Source organism: Mobula birostris, chromosome 9, assembly GCF_030028105.1.
Source record: "Mobula birostris isolate sMobBir1 chromosome 9, sMobBir1.hap1, whole genome shotgun sequence".
NCBI classification, from domain to species: Eukaryota; Metazoa; Chordata; class Chondrichthyes; order Myliobatiformes; family Myliobatidae; genus Mobula; species Mobula birostris.
Window position 1 is genome coordinate 19,027,916 of NC_092378.1, and position 17,350 is coordinate 19,045,265.

The following is a 17,350-nucleotide window of genomic DNA, read 5'->3' on the forward strand; positions in this document are numbered from 1 at the left end:
AGGTGATCAAGGCCTTGGAGGACTACTTTGAGGTTACTGGCTGGCCTGTGCTTTGTGAACTATATGGGGAGGACATTAATGAACTTACTAATTTCATCACTGGTTACATCAACTTCTGTGTGGATTCTGTAATACCATCAAGGACTGTTCGCTGCTTCCCTAACAACAAACCATGGGTTAACAGTGAACTAAAGGCTCTTCTCAACCACAAAAAGAGAGCCTTTAGATCAGAAGACAGGGAGGAATTGAAACACGTGCAGAGGGAGCTAAAGGAGAAGATCAAGGTGGCTAAAGAGGAATACGGGAGAGAGATAGAAAAGAAGATTGGTCAGAGTAGTATATGGGAGGCGTGGAGAGGCATGAAGAACATCACTGGCTTCAATCAGCCTAGCTGTAGAGCCTGGAATGCAGCCATGAATGGATTAATGAGTTAAACTAATTCTTCAAAAGGTTTGACAATTGTCCTCCTGTTCCCACTCCCCTCAGCACACCAGGTGCCGAGGCACCCAATGCCTCCCCTCCTCCCTCCTCTTCTCTCCAGTTCAACACGAGAATGAGCAGCACAGTCTCCCACTGTCTACATCCCCTCCTTGCCCAGCACCTACCATTCACACCTCCACATCCCAACTACTATTGTCCCGATCTTCACCTCCCCCAGTCCCCACTTTCCACCAACTCCCAGTCATCATGGACTCACCTTCACTACGGAGCAGGTGAGAAGGGCTCTGTCCAAACTCAAACATGGCAAAGCATCGGGACCGGACAGTGTGAACCCCAAGGCCCTGAAGGAGTGGGCTGAGCAGCTGTGTGGAGTTCTCCAGCACGTTTTCAATCTGAGTCTCAGCCTGGAAAGGGTCCCGACTGTGTGGAAAGCATCGTGTGTGGTCCCAGTACCCAAGAAGGGCCAACCAAAAGCCTTGAATGACTAGTGTCCAGTAGCCCGAACCTCACACATCACGAAGACCCTAGAGAGGCTGGTCCTGGTTCACCTCCAGCCCCTGGTCAGATAAGCCCTTGATCCTCTGCAGTTTGCCTACCGGAGCACATTGGAGTTGTCACTGGTGTCATCTACCTTCTGAACTGAGCCTACTTCCATTTGGATAAGCAGGGCAGAACTGTGAAGATCATGTTTTCTGAGTTCTCAAGTGCCTTCAGTGTCGTACAGCCCTCATTGCTGGGGGAGAAACTCTGTCCAATGCAAATTGACATTTGCATTGTGTCCTGGATAATGGACTACCTGACTGGCAAACCAGAGTTTGTGCAGCTTCAGAGCTACATGCCAGGCATGGCTATAAGCAGCACTGGTGCCCCACAGGAGACTATAGTAGCTCCCTTCCCATTTCCCCTATATATCTCAGACTTTAGACATAACACTGAGTCACATCATCTGCAGAAATTCCCTGATGACTCAGCAATAGTTGAGTGTATAAAGGGCGAACAGGAGGATGAATACAGGCCCTGGTGGAGGACTTTGTCAAATGGTGCAATCTGAATCATCTGCAGCTCAACATCAGTAAGGCAAAGGAGATGGTGATAGACTCTAAAAAGATTAAGCCTGCACTGCTTCCTGCTATAATTGATAGTGAGGACGTGGATGTGGTGAGGACCTACAAGTACCTGGGGTGCACCCGGATGACAGACTTGAGTGGAACACCAACACAGAGACTGTGTACAAGAAAGGCCAGAGTCACCTCTACTTCCTGAGGAGCCTGAGGTCCTTTGAAGTATGCAGGCCTTCTCCTTCACATGTTCTACCAGTCTGTCGTCACCAGTACAATCTTCTGTGTGGTGGTGTGCTGGGCAATGGCATCAACACTGGTGATGCCAACAGGCTCAATAAACTGATTAGAAAGGCTGGCTCTGTTATGGGAGTCATACTGGACACATTGGAAGCTGTGGTAGAACAAAGGACCCTGAGGAATATCCTGGCAATTCTGGACAATGTTTCTCACCCTCTGCATACCAGCTTGGCTGAACAGAGGAGCACTTTTAATTATAGATTAAGACAAGTGTGCTGCTCCAAAGAACACTATATGAAGTCATTTTTATCCTCGGCCATTAGGCTTTATAATGAGTCAACCTATAGCTAGGCAAGTGATGACCCCCTTTTGTTCGACTGTTTGAGGTAACTTATTTTTTATTCTTTCTTACTTCTCTTCTAATATTTGAATATTTGCATATCTATGCATTTGTAATGCTATTATGACACTGTAATTTCCCTTGGGATCAATGAAGAATCTATCTATCTATATCTTTGTGGGCAGGTTGGCTAGAGTTGTCCAGGTGGGTTTAAGGTAATTTGGCAGGGGGATGGGAACTAAAGTGAGAGTGCTGAAGATGAGGTAGTTGGTTTACAAACAGAGGCAATGTATAGTGAGACTCCTAGCAAGGAGAGGCTGATGATGGGACAAAATTGCAGTCAATAGGATGAGTTGCAATGTAAAAGGTGGACAAAATCCAGAAAGGTCAATACAGGACTGAAGGAGTCATATTTGAATGCACACAGTATACAGAATAAGGTATATGGACTTGTAGTACAGTTACAGATTGGCATGTATGATGTTGGAGGCATCACTGAATCATGGCTGAAAGAAGATTATAGCTGAGACCTTAATGTCTAAAGATACACATTGTATTGAAAGGACAGGAAGGAAGGCAGGGGAGATGGTGTTGCTCTGTTGGTAAAAAAAAATGAAATCAAAACATTAGAAAGATATAAAGATAGAATGTGAAAGTAAGCTAGCCAATAATATTAATGAGAATATCAAAAGTTTCTTCAGATACATAAAGTGTAAAAGAGAAGCGAGAGTGGATATTGGACCTCTGGAAGATGATGCTGGAGAGGTAGTAATGGGGAACACGGAAATGGCAGACAAATGGAATAAATATTTTGCATCAATCTTCACTGTGGAAGATACTAGCAGTATGGTTGAAGTTCCAGGTGTCAGAGGTCATGAAGTCTGTGAAGTTACCATTACTATGGAGAAGATTCTCGAGAAACTGAAATGTCTGAAGTTAGGTAAGTCACATGAGCCAGATGGTATACACCCCAGGGTTCTGAAAGAAGTGGCTGAAGAGATTGTGGAGGGATCAGTAATGATCTTTCAAGAATCACTAGATTCTGGAATGGTTGCAGAAGACCAGAAAATTGCAAATATCACTCCACTCTTGAAGAAGGGAGAGAGGCAGAAGAAAGGAAATTATAGGCCAGTTATTCTGACCTCAGTGGTTGGGAAGATGTTGGAGTTGAGTGTTAAGGGTGTGGTTTTGGTGTACTTGGAGGCACATATAAAATAGGCAGTAGTCAGCATGGTTTCCTCAAGAGAAAATCATACCTGACAAATCTGTTTGAATTCTTTGAAGAAACAACAAGCAGGATAGACAAAGGAGAATCAGCTGACATCATGTACTTTGATTTTCAGAGGGCCCTTAACAAGGTGCCACATATGAGGCTGCTTAACAAGCTTAACATGGTATTACTGGGAAGATTTTAGCATGGATAAAGCAGTAGCAGATTGGCAGAAGGCAAAGAGTGGGAATAAAGGGAGCCTTTTCTGGTTGGCTGCCGGTGACTAGTGATGTTCCACAGGGGTCTGTGTGGGGACCAATTTTTTTTACGTTATATATTAATGATTTAGATTATGGAATTGATGGCTTTGTTGCCAAGTTTGCAGACAATACAAATATAGGTGGAGGGACAGGACAGGTAGCTTTGAGGAAGTAGAGAGACTACAGAAGGACTTCGATGGAATATAGTGTTGGGAAGTATACGGTCATGCACTTTGTTAGAAGAAATGAAAGGGATGACTATTTTCTAAGTAGAGAGAAAATACAAAAATTTGAGGCGCAAAGGGACTTCGGAGTGTTTGTGCAAGATTCCCTAAAAGTTAATCCGTCGGTTGAACCTGGCGTGAGAAAGGCAAATGCACTATTAGCATTCATTTCAAGAGGAATAGAATATAAAAGCAAGGATGTAATATTGAGACTCAATAAAGCACTGGTGACTCTTCACTTAGAGTATTGTGAGCCCCTTGTCCTAAAAAAGATGTGCTGAAACTGGAGAGGATTCAAAGATGGTTCACAAAAATGAATCCAGATTTGAACGTCTTGTCATATAAAGAATGTTTGATAGCTGTGGGCCTGTCTTCACTGGAATTCAGAAGAGTGAGGGGTGACCTCATTGAAACCTATCAAATGGTGAAAATCCTTGATAATGTGGAGAGGGAGTTTTCTATGGTGGGAGAGTCTAGGACCAGAGGACACAGCCTCAGAATAGAGGGGCGTCCTTTTAGAATGGAGATGAGGAGAAATTTCTTTAGCCAGAGGGTGGTGAATCTGTGGAATTGGTTGCCACAGGCAGATGTGGAGGCCAAGTCTGCCTGTATACTTAAGGCAGAGGTTGGTGGATTTTTGATTGGTTAGGGCATGAAGGGATACAGGAAGAAGTCAAGAGAGGGAAAATAGATCAGCCATGATGAAATGACCCAGCAGACTCAATGGGCCACATGGCCTAATTCTGTTCCTATGTATTATGGTCTTATGGTTTTGTACAGACTCCACTATCCTTTCAGGATTCAAGATTGTTTAATTTCATTTCCTGTACACAAGGGTCAAGGGGAATGAAATAATTATTACTCTAGATCCAATACAGTAAAAAAAACACAATAAGATGAAGAACACAGTAATAAAAACACAATAAATATAAATACATAAGATAGATTGTATGTCCATAAAGTGACACTATGCATAGGAGTGACAGGAGTGTCTGTATGTAAGGTGACTCTGACAAGAAATGGTTAAGTAGTGGTGGTGGTGGGGGGGTGTGGAGGGGTGGGTTAATGAGTGGAAGCATTGATCAGCCTTACTGCTTGGGGAAAGTATCTGTTTTTGAGTCTGATGGTCCCAGCACAGATGCTACATAGCCTCCTCCCTGATGGGAGTGAGTACGTATTTTAGGCAAAGCTATGGCATGGCATGAAAGCATTGGGTCTAACCATATTTAATGTTCAAGTTCCAGTTTAATTGTCATTCGACCATACATGAATACCCATGAATACAGCCAAACGAGACAGTATTCCTCTGGGGCCAAAGTGTAAAACACAGTAGCAACAGTCATACACAACACAAGGCATATATAGCACATATACAATAGCAGTAAAACATACAGTCACACTAAAAAATATATTATAGCCTAAGTCCCTGAGTGACACGTCCTGTAAATTGATAACGCATGGGTGCTATCAGCAAGAACAAGCAGTTTTTAGTAGACTGCAGAGGAGCGTACACACACATGCAATACAGCTTGTCATTCCATCGATTGAACACAGGAGGGCAGCACCAACAGAAGGGACCAGTCCCCACCCCAGCATGGGCACTGCACTATACCAGCTCTGGCATCTCCTCTCCTGGACTGCTATAATATGCAAGCCCACGGCATGAGGCCTATTCCTCACGACAACAGAGACCACACAGCTCCCCCACCATCTGTCTTGTGAATAAACTAAAGAAATAGGCTTGCAGCATTTTACATTACCAATGTCCAACAGGGTCTTGCGACCACAAGAGAAACATCCAAGACAATCACTCGCAGTTAGACTGCATACCGCCATCGCACACTGACTCCGCTGCCTTCCTGTGCCAGGCAACAGCATGGTCCGCACCAAGTCCAGCTCCTCAGCCAATGAGCAGCTCTATGAAAGTGCAGACCTGCAGCATAGGAAGTTCCTAATGTCCAGCATTGTCCTGCAATTGTGAAAAAAAATGATGCTTGAAAAAGACGTTAACACCTTTGGTTAGCCCACAAGAGGCCGCTGCATCTATTTGCACCACCATCTTATCTCACCAGAATGAATATTAGCAATAGTTATATAGAATTCTGGGAACGAAATGACAATGAAGCACAAAACATTTTCAATCATACTTACGCCGTAATGACAGGTACTTCCCACTGTAGATTGAAACTAAGGAAACGTCAGGTTTGGCTTGAAGGTTGTGCATGAAAGAATGCATCCACAATGACATTTCCATCATCTTCCTTTGCAAAAAAAAAATCCTAACAATTTAGATGAACTCAAGTCTGAGACCATCCATCTTTGCATTGTGACTGAACAATAACTAAGCTGTGCAGTCGGTGAAATTTACTGCAAGGTTATTCTACAGCTCTCCCTGTTGCTTTTACAGTGATCAAACTCGCATAACTCTTAGATTTGCAGCTGCATATTGCCAAACTGTCAATGCAAAATTATCTGTCTTTCAGGGTTTTACTATTTTTTTAAATAACACCTAAATCCTTAAAAGTAGTTTAAAAATCTGATGCACTGCTTCTGTTGCATCAGTCCTGTCTGTGTTGAGATATGATAATCTTCCATGTTGCTCAGTGAGTGGCTGAGGCAATAGTAAAATGTTTCAACAAAATGACTTCTGAAAAACAGCTGACCCCTTTGAAAAGCCTGGACTTGACAATCAGGTGCAAGGTAACCAGCCACCCATGAACCCTATCTGAAACAAATCATTCACTAGTGACTGCAGAAATGCAGGTTCGATCCTTACCTCCAGTGCCGTCTTGGAGGAGTTTTCATGTTCTCACAGTGAATGGTTGGGTATCTTCCAGGTGCTCCGGTCTCCCCCGGGGTCTTACAGAAATGCGCCGGTACATTATAAATATCTCTTGTGAAAGTGGGCGGCAGATGAATCAGAGGCCATCAAAAAAAGTATATATAGAAATTTGTGGGGAATTAGTGGGGAGCTGCCAAGAATGCTTTGAGAGCTGGTGTATGCTAATGGGCCAAATGGTCTCATTAAACATTTGAGAATATGAGAACATAAATATTAATATTATTTAATAATAGAATATGTACATTCTCTGACACTCAGCAGATGAGTAAGTTTACATATGGTGATACATGTGCTATCAGAGTTGTTGTGGAGAACTTACAGGGGATACAGGGTAATGACCAAAAGTCCTTTGCAACCACAAGCCGGCAGTTCCTAAGATCTACTGGTTGTCCTTTGGTGCACAGGAAGTCTGTGCCAAGCAGAGGTCTAACAACTTTAGCCAAGATAAAGTCCCATGTGCAGTATCGTCCACTGAAACAGAGCACTGCGCGTCGTGTCCCTTAAGTCCGGATCCTGCTGCCATTGGCGGCCTCTAGCGAGGGCCCGTTACTTTCTGCCTTACACTCACCTGAGCGCCCGTGTCACACAGAATGGGCTTCCGTAATGAACAATAGATGACCCTGGCAGATGGAACCCATGGAGTACACAGACCTCTGATGTTCTGACATGCTGGCACTGTCAAAGCTGCATTGTGGTCGGCGTTTCTTGGTGTTCGTGCCGAAAGGTGAGTGGTGAAAACATAGACCGGTTGTTGTCTGATCCGGAACCACTTGTGTGAACCTGCTGGAGGTTCTGCTGACAAGGCTTAGTCAGATAGGGAAAGAAGGAAGAATGATGCACATCTGCCTAGCTGAATGTAGACTGTCGGCCATTTTAGCAAGTTCCCCATAGCCCTGCACAGGTGCATTAGCGAGGGCTGTGTGAACTTGATTAGGCATTTGGTACATAAAAAGTACTTTATAAATAATACAAGGATAGTGGTTGCCTAGGAGAGATAGCATGTGGTCCATTAGTTCTATAGGCTTGCGTCACCCAGGCCAGGCAAGGAGAGCAAATATTTGGCGAACTCGGACTCAGACAGTCCTAAAGTCTGAAATTGGTGAGTTTTCGGAGTGCAGGTGGGTCTTCTAGTAAACTCACACTCTGGCTGCAGCGGAACTACCTAGCGATGCTACAACATAGTAAAATTTTATGTTGTCCACGGTAATTTCCCGCAGCACAAATAGGGCTTCCACTAATCCAAACCATGCGTGCTGCTCCTAAAACTCCAGCAGCTGAAAAGTGACTGTGTTGGTTGACATGCCATCGAGTAATTCTGGAATTGTCCGAGGTCACCAGTGTAAGAATTTGTAAATAAAACATGCAAGAATTGTTTTATGTGCTTAACAAAAGCCACAGCCATTTACTTCCATTACGAACAAACCAAAAGCAGTCGCCTTACACTGACGTCATTATGTCAGAGACCGTCTCTTAACATGAACACATCTCAATGACAATGTTTTTGAATTATGTAGAACAGTTTCTATTATGAACAATATGTGTCATCTGTCTCCCATTATATTACAGTGATATGCCTGTCAGCTCAACCACCATTTTTCCAAAACATCTGCTCATTACATATAATTTATATAAAAAGAAAGTGATCTAATTAGATTTAAAGCTTCCAAAAAAGTAATTGCCTATCAATGAAAAATTTCACAGCAAAGTATATTTCAAGTCAACCTTTCCCAGAATTCAATTTTAGTGTAAATATGGCAGATAAAACACATTCATTGCAGTGAACGAAAACATTTAAATTTTTAAGTATTAGCTAAACAAGTGGTAGCAGACTTAAAAAGTCTGGGCAAGGATGTTTGTGCAATTTAAATTGTTATCAACCAGTACTTCAGGCTGAGTTACCATATGAATATATTGTTTTGAACAATATGAATATGAAGTTTCCAGTTACGTTGAAATATTGGCATCAAATATCAAAAGCAATAACCTATTTTATTAGTTCTTTATTTCTTTTAAAACCACTTTACTATTTCAGAACTTACTTCTGACATCCCCCATATACATTCCTCCAATCATCTTAAAACGTTCTGCCTCTAATTGCTAATGTCATGCAGCATGTCATTTTCCCGGGACTATCTTGTTCTCCACCCTATCAAAGGGATGTTTCTTTGCAGTTCACCCTCTCTGTAGCCTCAATATTCTTTTATTAAGGCCATTGGACCACACACTTGCTTTCTCACTTTTTCCAATTCTGATTAAGGGCCGTTGACTGGAAACATTGACTCTGTTTCTCTACTTACATATTCTCTGGCCTTTTCTGAGTATTTCCAGCATTTCCTGACTTTTTGCAATCTCTTTTACTGGTTGTTTGTGGTGATGCTGCTAAACAACTATACTATTTATCCAGTACCTTATTCAGCAGAAAGAGGTCGTCATTAAAATTTGCTCAAAACTCAATACTGTGAAATAGAATTAATTTAAGATATAATATATTGAATTATAGATACTAATCATATTTGCAAAGTTCAAAGGGGTCATATTTCAACTTATCATGATCTACAATATCCCAAAGGAAGGAATGCATAATCCTCAAATCATCATTAGGGTTGCACTATTGAATTAAAAAGTATTAGAGTTTATACTCACAGAGATACAGAGCCAGAAAAGGAAATACTGGAAATAGTACTTCTGTGAAATAGAGCAAAGCTAAATTGATATGTTGCCAAAGATTAAATTTGTCATCCAGGAGATTCTATGCCAAAAATCATTTTTAATGAGCTATGTTGTTATTGGTACTGCGAATGCCACTGTTATGTTCTCTAAACTAATTGCTTAAGCTGTTGAAGCTAATAAAGTGTTCCTGTCTAATTTGATGCTATTTATTTATAGAAAACAGGGTATGCATTACAATGTTTGAAGTAAGTACGTGGGATGCATTTGATACTGTTTTATTAAGGCCACTGCACCACATGGTTAATTTTTCCCTGATGGAATTTTAGTTATATAAATCTTGCTGGAAATGATTGTTTCATCCTACAATCTGTTTAAAAATTCTCCCATTTTCAGCATCAGAGATGAAGATATGTGTTATTGCAAATGCTGTTAATTTCCATTTCATTCCATTAGTCACTCACTCATAATGGGCACCATCTAACAAAACAAGCATGTTGTCAGTATTTCTAAGAAGTATATAGTCTGAAGAGAAATAGAAATAGATTGGTTTGCAATGCAATTGCTGGTAGAAAGACTAATATCTGCTGTTACAAATTGGCTACATCTTAACTGACATTATTTTTAACCCTTAATATTCCATGACAGCAATACAAACAGATTTTTTTCCTGAAAGTCCAGCAATATTGTGGTCAGATACAGGTTTTTAATTAACATACTCCTGTCAAAACATTAACTCTGTAATTGCAATTTTATTTATTCCTACATAAATATCAAAATTACTCCAAAACATAAGATGGGCCCAGAAGTATTGCATTAACTTATACTGATAGAATATGAGCGGTAACCACTCCAAAAAATCTTGAAAATTTAACTTTTGCAATTTTTAGAAATAGTAGGAAGACAGCCTGAGGAAAGGGAGTGGTACAATCTCCACCTTATGTGTTACTTCTAGTAATCACAAGGTTTAGTATAAGCTTGTTATTAAATGTTTCGCAGCTTCAGAAATATACCCCTATATAAGCAGACATTATGCCAGTCATTCATAATATTTGATGGAGTGTCCTTCTGATCCCAGGCTTCATCACCCCTGACTTGAACTGCCCTCCCTCTTCAAAAACCCCAGCAAATCAGCTTTGCTACCATGTAGACTAAAGCATCCTACTTTGTTTGGCACTACAGGCTTGGCCTTGGCCGAACTTCAGATGGAGTGAGTGTCCAGCAAACCCACCCCCACTCACTCCCTTCCTGTGATGATGTTTGCCTTATTAGACTGGGTGGTCCTCCATCCCCAAAGTAAATTTATTATTAAAGTACATATACAATCCTGAGATCCATTTTCTTGTGGGAATACTCAATAAATCTATAGAATAATAACTGTAACAGAATCAATGAAAGACCGTTCCAACGGGTGTTCAACCAGTATGCAGAAGACAATAAACTGTGCAAATACAAAAAGAAAGAAAAAGTAGTATAAATAAATAAGCAATAAATATTGAGAACATGAGGTGAAGAGTCCTTGAAAGTGCGCCCATAGGTTGTTGGAGCATTTCAATGATGGTGCAAGTAAAGTTGAGTGAAGTCATCCCCTTTGGTTCAAGAGCCTGATGGTGGAAGGGTAATATCTGTGCCTGAACCTGGTGGTGTGAGTCCTGAGGCTCCTGTACCTTCTTCCTGGTGGAAGCAGCGAGAAAAGAACATGGTCTGGGTGGACAGGGTCCCAGATGATGGATGCTAATTTTCTGCAACAACGCTCCATGTAGATGTGCTTAGCGATGGGGAGGACTTTACCTGTGATGGACTGGGCCATCTCCACTACCTTTTGTAGAATTTTCCATTCAAGGACATTAGTGTTTCCATACCAGGCTGTGACACAGCCAGTCAAAATACTCTCCGCTAGGCATCTATGGAAGTTTGTAAAAGTTTTAGATATCATGCCGAGTCACTGTAAATTCCTAAAAAAGTAGAGGTGCTGCCATGTTTTCTTCAAGATTGCACTTACATGCTGGGCCCAGGACTAGTCCTCCAAAATAATAACACAGAGGAATTTAAAGTTGCTGACCCCCTCCACCTCTGATCCTCTGATGAGAACTGGCTCATGGACTGCTGTTTCCTGCTTCTGATGTCAATAATCAGCTCCTTGGTCTTGCTGACATTGAGTAAAAGGTTGTTGCTATGGCAGCACTCAGACAGATTGTTAATCTCCCTCCTATATGCTGAATCATCACCATATTTGATTTGGCCTATGACCGTGGTGCTCTCCGCCGTCTTAAATTTGGCATTGAAGCTGTGCTCAGTCATAAGTAGAGTGAGGGCTAACTACACAGTCTTGTGGTGCACCTGTGCTAATGGAGATTGTGGAGGAGGTGTTCCTGCCAATCCAAACTGACAGAGGTCTGCAAGTGAGGATATCGAGAATCCAACTGCACAAGGAGGTATTGAGGCCAAGGTCTTGGGGTTTATTGATTAGTTTTGAGGGAATGATGGTATTGAATGCTGAACTGTAATCAGTAGGGAGCATGCTGACGTTGGCATCTTCGCTATCCAGATGTTCCAGGGTTTAGTGAAGAGCCAATGAGATGGCAGTGCTGTTAATCTGTTGCTCCAAGAGGCAAATTGGAGTGGATCTAAGTCATTTCTTAGGCAGGGGTTGATAAGTTTCATCACCAGCCTCTCAAAATACTTCATCACTGTGAAGTATTTTGATACTGCTGGGCGATAGTCATTGAGGCAGATCACCACACTCTTCTTGAGCACCGGTATAATAAAAGCCTGCTTGAAGCAGGTGGGTACCCCAGACTGCCAAAGCGAGAGGTTGAAGATCAGCTAGTTGATCAGCATAGGTTGTTAGTACTTGGCCAGGTACCCAGTCTGGGCCAAATGCCTTCCATGGGGTCACCCTCCCAAAGGCTGCTCAGAGACTCAAATCATAGGATCTTTGGAGGATGTGGGAGTTCATGATGGTTTCTGTATATTTTGAGAGTCAAAGCAAGCATAGAATGCATTGATTTCATCTGGAAGTGAAGCCCTGCTGTCGTCTATGTCGCTTGATTTAACTTTATAAGAGGTGATAGCATTCAAGCCCTGGTTCAACTGTTGCACATCCTTTGTTGACTTAAGTTTATTCCGGAATACAAGATCTACTGGAGAATCTTAGAAGCATCAGACACCTGGAACATCACGAGTGCTGCTTTTCATGCTGTAAGGACATTGGTGCTGATATTGAATAATGTTATAAATATGTGCAATCCAATGTGGCTAAATAATGCAAACATCAAACCTTTTCCCTTTGAAGTTGAAAGCAGAAGTATCTTTGCCATAATGGTAAGTCTATAAAGATTGATCAGATTGTAATTAGTTGTAATTAGTTAAGGATATTAATTTCTTGCTACTTACTGTATTACTTTAGGGCAGTTGCCAATTTAATCAGTGTAATACTGCTTTTAATCACTATGAATTAGAATTTGTTGATGAAAGGCACTAATAATTGATCACACAGAGGTAATTGTTACAAAACTAAAATGATAATCTCACAAAATCTGCCAACAATGATTTATCTATTTCCAGAGGGAAATGTTACTTCAATTTAAGTTAATTCAGCTGTATGCAAGGAAATAATAGTTCCAGAAATATTTAGTTTACTCTGAAGGATACTTTTTGATTTCATTCTCAATCAGTCATGAGTTTGAATGGTGACACGGGGCTTTGACCCAAACTGTCAATAGATCCTTGCTTCTCACAGATGCTGATTGACGCGGGGAGTTCCTCCAGCAGATCGTTGCTTCAAATTCCAACATCTGGAATCTCTTGTGTCTCGGTCATGGGATTAATTCGTCCTTAGAAATACTGAGCCAGTCAAACTGAATTTTGGATGTATGGTACGACATACTATTTAGTACATGAAATCAGGGCAGCATTTGTACGTCTAAAACATGGAACCTTATAATATGAAGTATCAGCCCATGTATACCCAAGTTACTTCAGCATTCCAGTTTAGTATATGAGAAGATGCAGATATTGCTGGTAACACCAGCATTTACTGCTCTTCCCTATTGTCCTTGAGAAGGTAGTGGTAAGCTACCTTCCTGAATTACTGTAGCACTTCTTGTTACTGTACTTCTACAGTTTTTCTTTCCTTGTCAATCTTTTTATTAATTTTTTTAAAAAGTACAAACAAGAGGAGAATTATCTCAAATGTCTATATCGATAACAATACATATAAAAGGTAAAATAAACATTATCAAGATCATACATAGTATTAATCAACTAATATATAATAAAAAAAGATAATTAATTCTCTTACCATTTCATAAAAAGAAAAAAAAGAAACTTTTATAATTTTTTATATATATAAAAAAATAACCCCACTATAAACAAAAACAAAAGGTTAAAAGAAAAAGAAACAAAAAGGGACTGGGCAGCCCATACAGAAAGTAAAAGCAAGAAGAAAGAGAAACTTTCTGATCACATCCAAAGTTTCGAGAAAGTAACTGGAAGAGCAATAAATCAAACTATATGAAAATATTGAATAAAAGGTCGCCAGGTTTCTTCAAATTTAAAGGATGTATCAAATGTCTGACTTCTTATTTTCTCCAACCTTAAACAGGACATAATGGAGGAAAGCCAATAAAAAAAAGTAGGTGGATTAGAATCCTTCCATTTAAGCAAAATGGCTCTCCTAGCCAATAAAGTTGTAAAAGCTATCATCTGTTGAGCGGAAACAGAAATATGTCCTGCTTCCGTTGGAATGATCCCAAAAATTGCTGTAAATAAGTTCAGTTGTAGGTCCAAATTCAAGACTTTTGATAAAGTTTTAAAGACATCTTTTCAAAAATTATCTATCTTGATACAAGACCAAAACATAGGAGTTAAAGTAGCCACCTCAATATTACATCTGTCACAAATAGGATTAATATTGGGGAAAATACGGGCTAATTTATCCTTTGACATATGTGCCCGATGTACTACCTTGAACTGTATCAAGGCGTGATGGGCACAAATAGATTAAGTATTTACCAAATAAAAAATTTTATCTCATTAATTATCTGAAAGTAACTCTCGAAATTCCAATTCCCCTAGTTTCGTAGATTTTTTGAGTTTAAGAACTTTGTTCTTTCTCGTAAAATTCGTCTTAATTATTTGTTTAAACCATCAATTTCTGATCAGACCTTTTTAATTTGGAAAACAAAAGGAATAATAACTTTTTTAGACTTGTCTATGGGAGATTGTTTAATGTCTTTCACTCAGTTAGTGGACAAATATGACTTACCTAATGCACGTTTTTTAGATATTTACAAATTAGGAATTTTTTACGTAGGTTACTTCCAAACTTTCCCTCTGCTTATCCAACCAATATGATAGCTACTTCTACAGTTTGATTAGATATTGTTTCAACATGCTAGTCATTTGATGCATTTGAATATCTTGGTAGGCCATTTCATAAAGTAGTTAAAGAAACAAACCAGTAAGCCTTCATAGGTGCTTTAGGAGAATGACGGGAGATCTCATTGAGACCTGTCGAATGTTAAAAGGATTCAATTACGTAGCTGTGGAAAGGATGTTTCCTATAGTGGGGGAGTCTAGGACCAGGAGGCACTGCCTCAGAATAGGGGGACGTCTATTTAGAACGGAGGTGAGGAGGAATTTCTTTAGCTAAAGTGTTGTGAGTCTGTGGGATTCATTGCCACAGGCAGCTGTGGAGGCCAGGTCATTGGTATATTTAATGCAGAGGTTGATAGGTTCTTGATTAGTCAGGGTGTGAAACGTTAAAGGGAGAAGGCAGGAGAATGGGGTTGAGAGGAAAATGGATCAGCCATGATGAAATGGCAGAGCAGACTCAATGGGCCGAATGGCTTAATTCTGCTTCTGTGTCTTATGGTCTTATGATCTTTAAACTACAGCACATCTAAGGAACACACACAAAATGCTGGAGGAACTCAGCAGGCCAGGCAGCATCTATAGAAAAAAGTACAGTCGAGTTTCAGCCTGAAACATCGACTGTACTTTTTTCCATAGATGCTGCCTGGTCTATTGAGTTCCTCCAGCATTTTGTATGTGTTGCACAGATTTCCATCATCTGCAGATTTTCTCCAGCACATCTAAAGGTTTATTTACATTGCAACACCCTTAGTACAATTTACCTCTTGAGTTTAACTCCTAAAGCAGACTGATTTTCTATGAAATTTCTACCCTTTTGAGAAGCTTTCAAAACTCATGACACTGCTTTCCAAGAATCACAATGTAAGCACAGACATTACAAGACAGGGAACAAAATATGCATAAATGAATAATACAAATCATATTACTCTATGCCTGGAGTCCCAAGCAAGTCGGGCTCATGAATTTTCTTACATGAGAGAGACAAGTAAATTGAATAGGATTTAACATCAACATAGCAGTTCCATGATTCCCACTACGAACATTAGTTGAACTCTAATTAACCAAATTAACCGAATTTATGTACGCCAGCTGCTTTAATGGGATTTGACTTCACATCTGTGTAAAAATTGGAGATGCCAGAAATCCAAAATAAAAGGAGAAAATGCAGCAAATCGGGGAGCAACTGTAGGTGGAGGAGCAGTCGATGTTTTAGGTTGAAGGCCCGTCCTTAGAATTCATGTTTCTGGATTGTTAGGTTAATGAATTCTTAATTCTCTGAATTAAGAGTTCATTAATATAATCACTGCACAGATACTCCCTAAAACAATTCAATGGAATACATATGAATTCTAAAGCTGATTTGGCACCATATTGGAGTGTATTTTGATACCCCAATGTCGTCCAATAATAGGATAATGAAACATTAGTCCTTTCTTCATTCTTTATTACAGCAAACTCAATCTCACTCTTGAGTAAATGTTGAGAAATGTGTTATTAACTCGAATGAAAATAATCGAATAAAGATCACGTTTTTCTCAATTGTACAAAATACAATACCCTTCTTGCAACTTAGAGATTTGTGGATGGTGAATAGTATTGAGACTCAATTCATTTGTGCAGTAACTGAAGCCTCTAATTTGTAGCAAAAGTAACAAATGCCTAGTTGAAGAGGTTTATGATCAAGTGATTTCCAGGTTGTCACTAATGGGGAAATGAACAGTGATAATGCAGCTCAATTTCAATATGAGAATTTATATTGATGGACGTTGTCAATTCTGGGCATGAATCTGGCACAATTAGAACTTCCCGCTTAGCACTGCCATTCTGATGGTCCTGCATTTGAGCCTAAACTGCTTTGTCATCTGAATGCTTTTTCAGCGGAGTTTGACTCTCAACCAGCACTGCTCAGAAATCAGATTAGCCAAACAACCGGTTCTGTTCCCAGTCACTCTGGAGTACCAGCAGAATCAGTACTCCATCACCATTTTTGATAGAGAAATATAAAAAACTCCTCAACCAGGAGGGCTCCAAGATTCTGTACATTTCCACTGACTTTGCTGAGCTCAAAACTCGGTCTCTTTAAATAGTATAGATATGTGGTTGCCCTTGCTCTTCAGACCCAATAGCCTACATGTGGTCTATTCTGTCCATATTCAAGTAGGCATGAGCCAAAACCAACATCAAATAGACATTGTATGATGGCCATGTACTGTACTTCAGGCCTAGACATATGATCTTCATGGAACTACACAATCCAATTAGCTAACAACAGGAATTCTGCAGATGCTGGAAATTCAAGCAACACACATCAAAGTTGCTGGTGAACGCAGCAGGCCAGGCAGCATCTCTAGGAAGAAGTGCAGTCGACGTTTCAGGCCGAGACCCTTCATCAGGACCAATTAGCTACTTCACCGATCAAGAATTATGCATTTCACCAATCAAGAACTGCAATCAGTTTTGCTGAAATACAAAACCATAGCTTTATGTTCAAACTCAGTCTCTACAATAGTCCGTAGTTGCCCTGACGCACATTCTGGATTAATAAAGGGCTAGGTACTGCATTACCTATCTGTGCTGATTTATAGCGCATTAATGCTTTGTATAACAAAATAACAGGAATGTGAAAATTTAGATGAATGATGAAGTAAGTTATTTTATGATAAGTTTTTTTTGTATTTCATTCAAATTA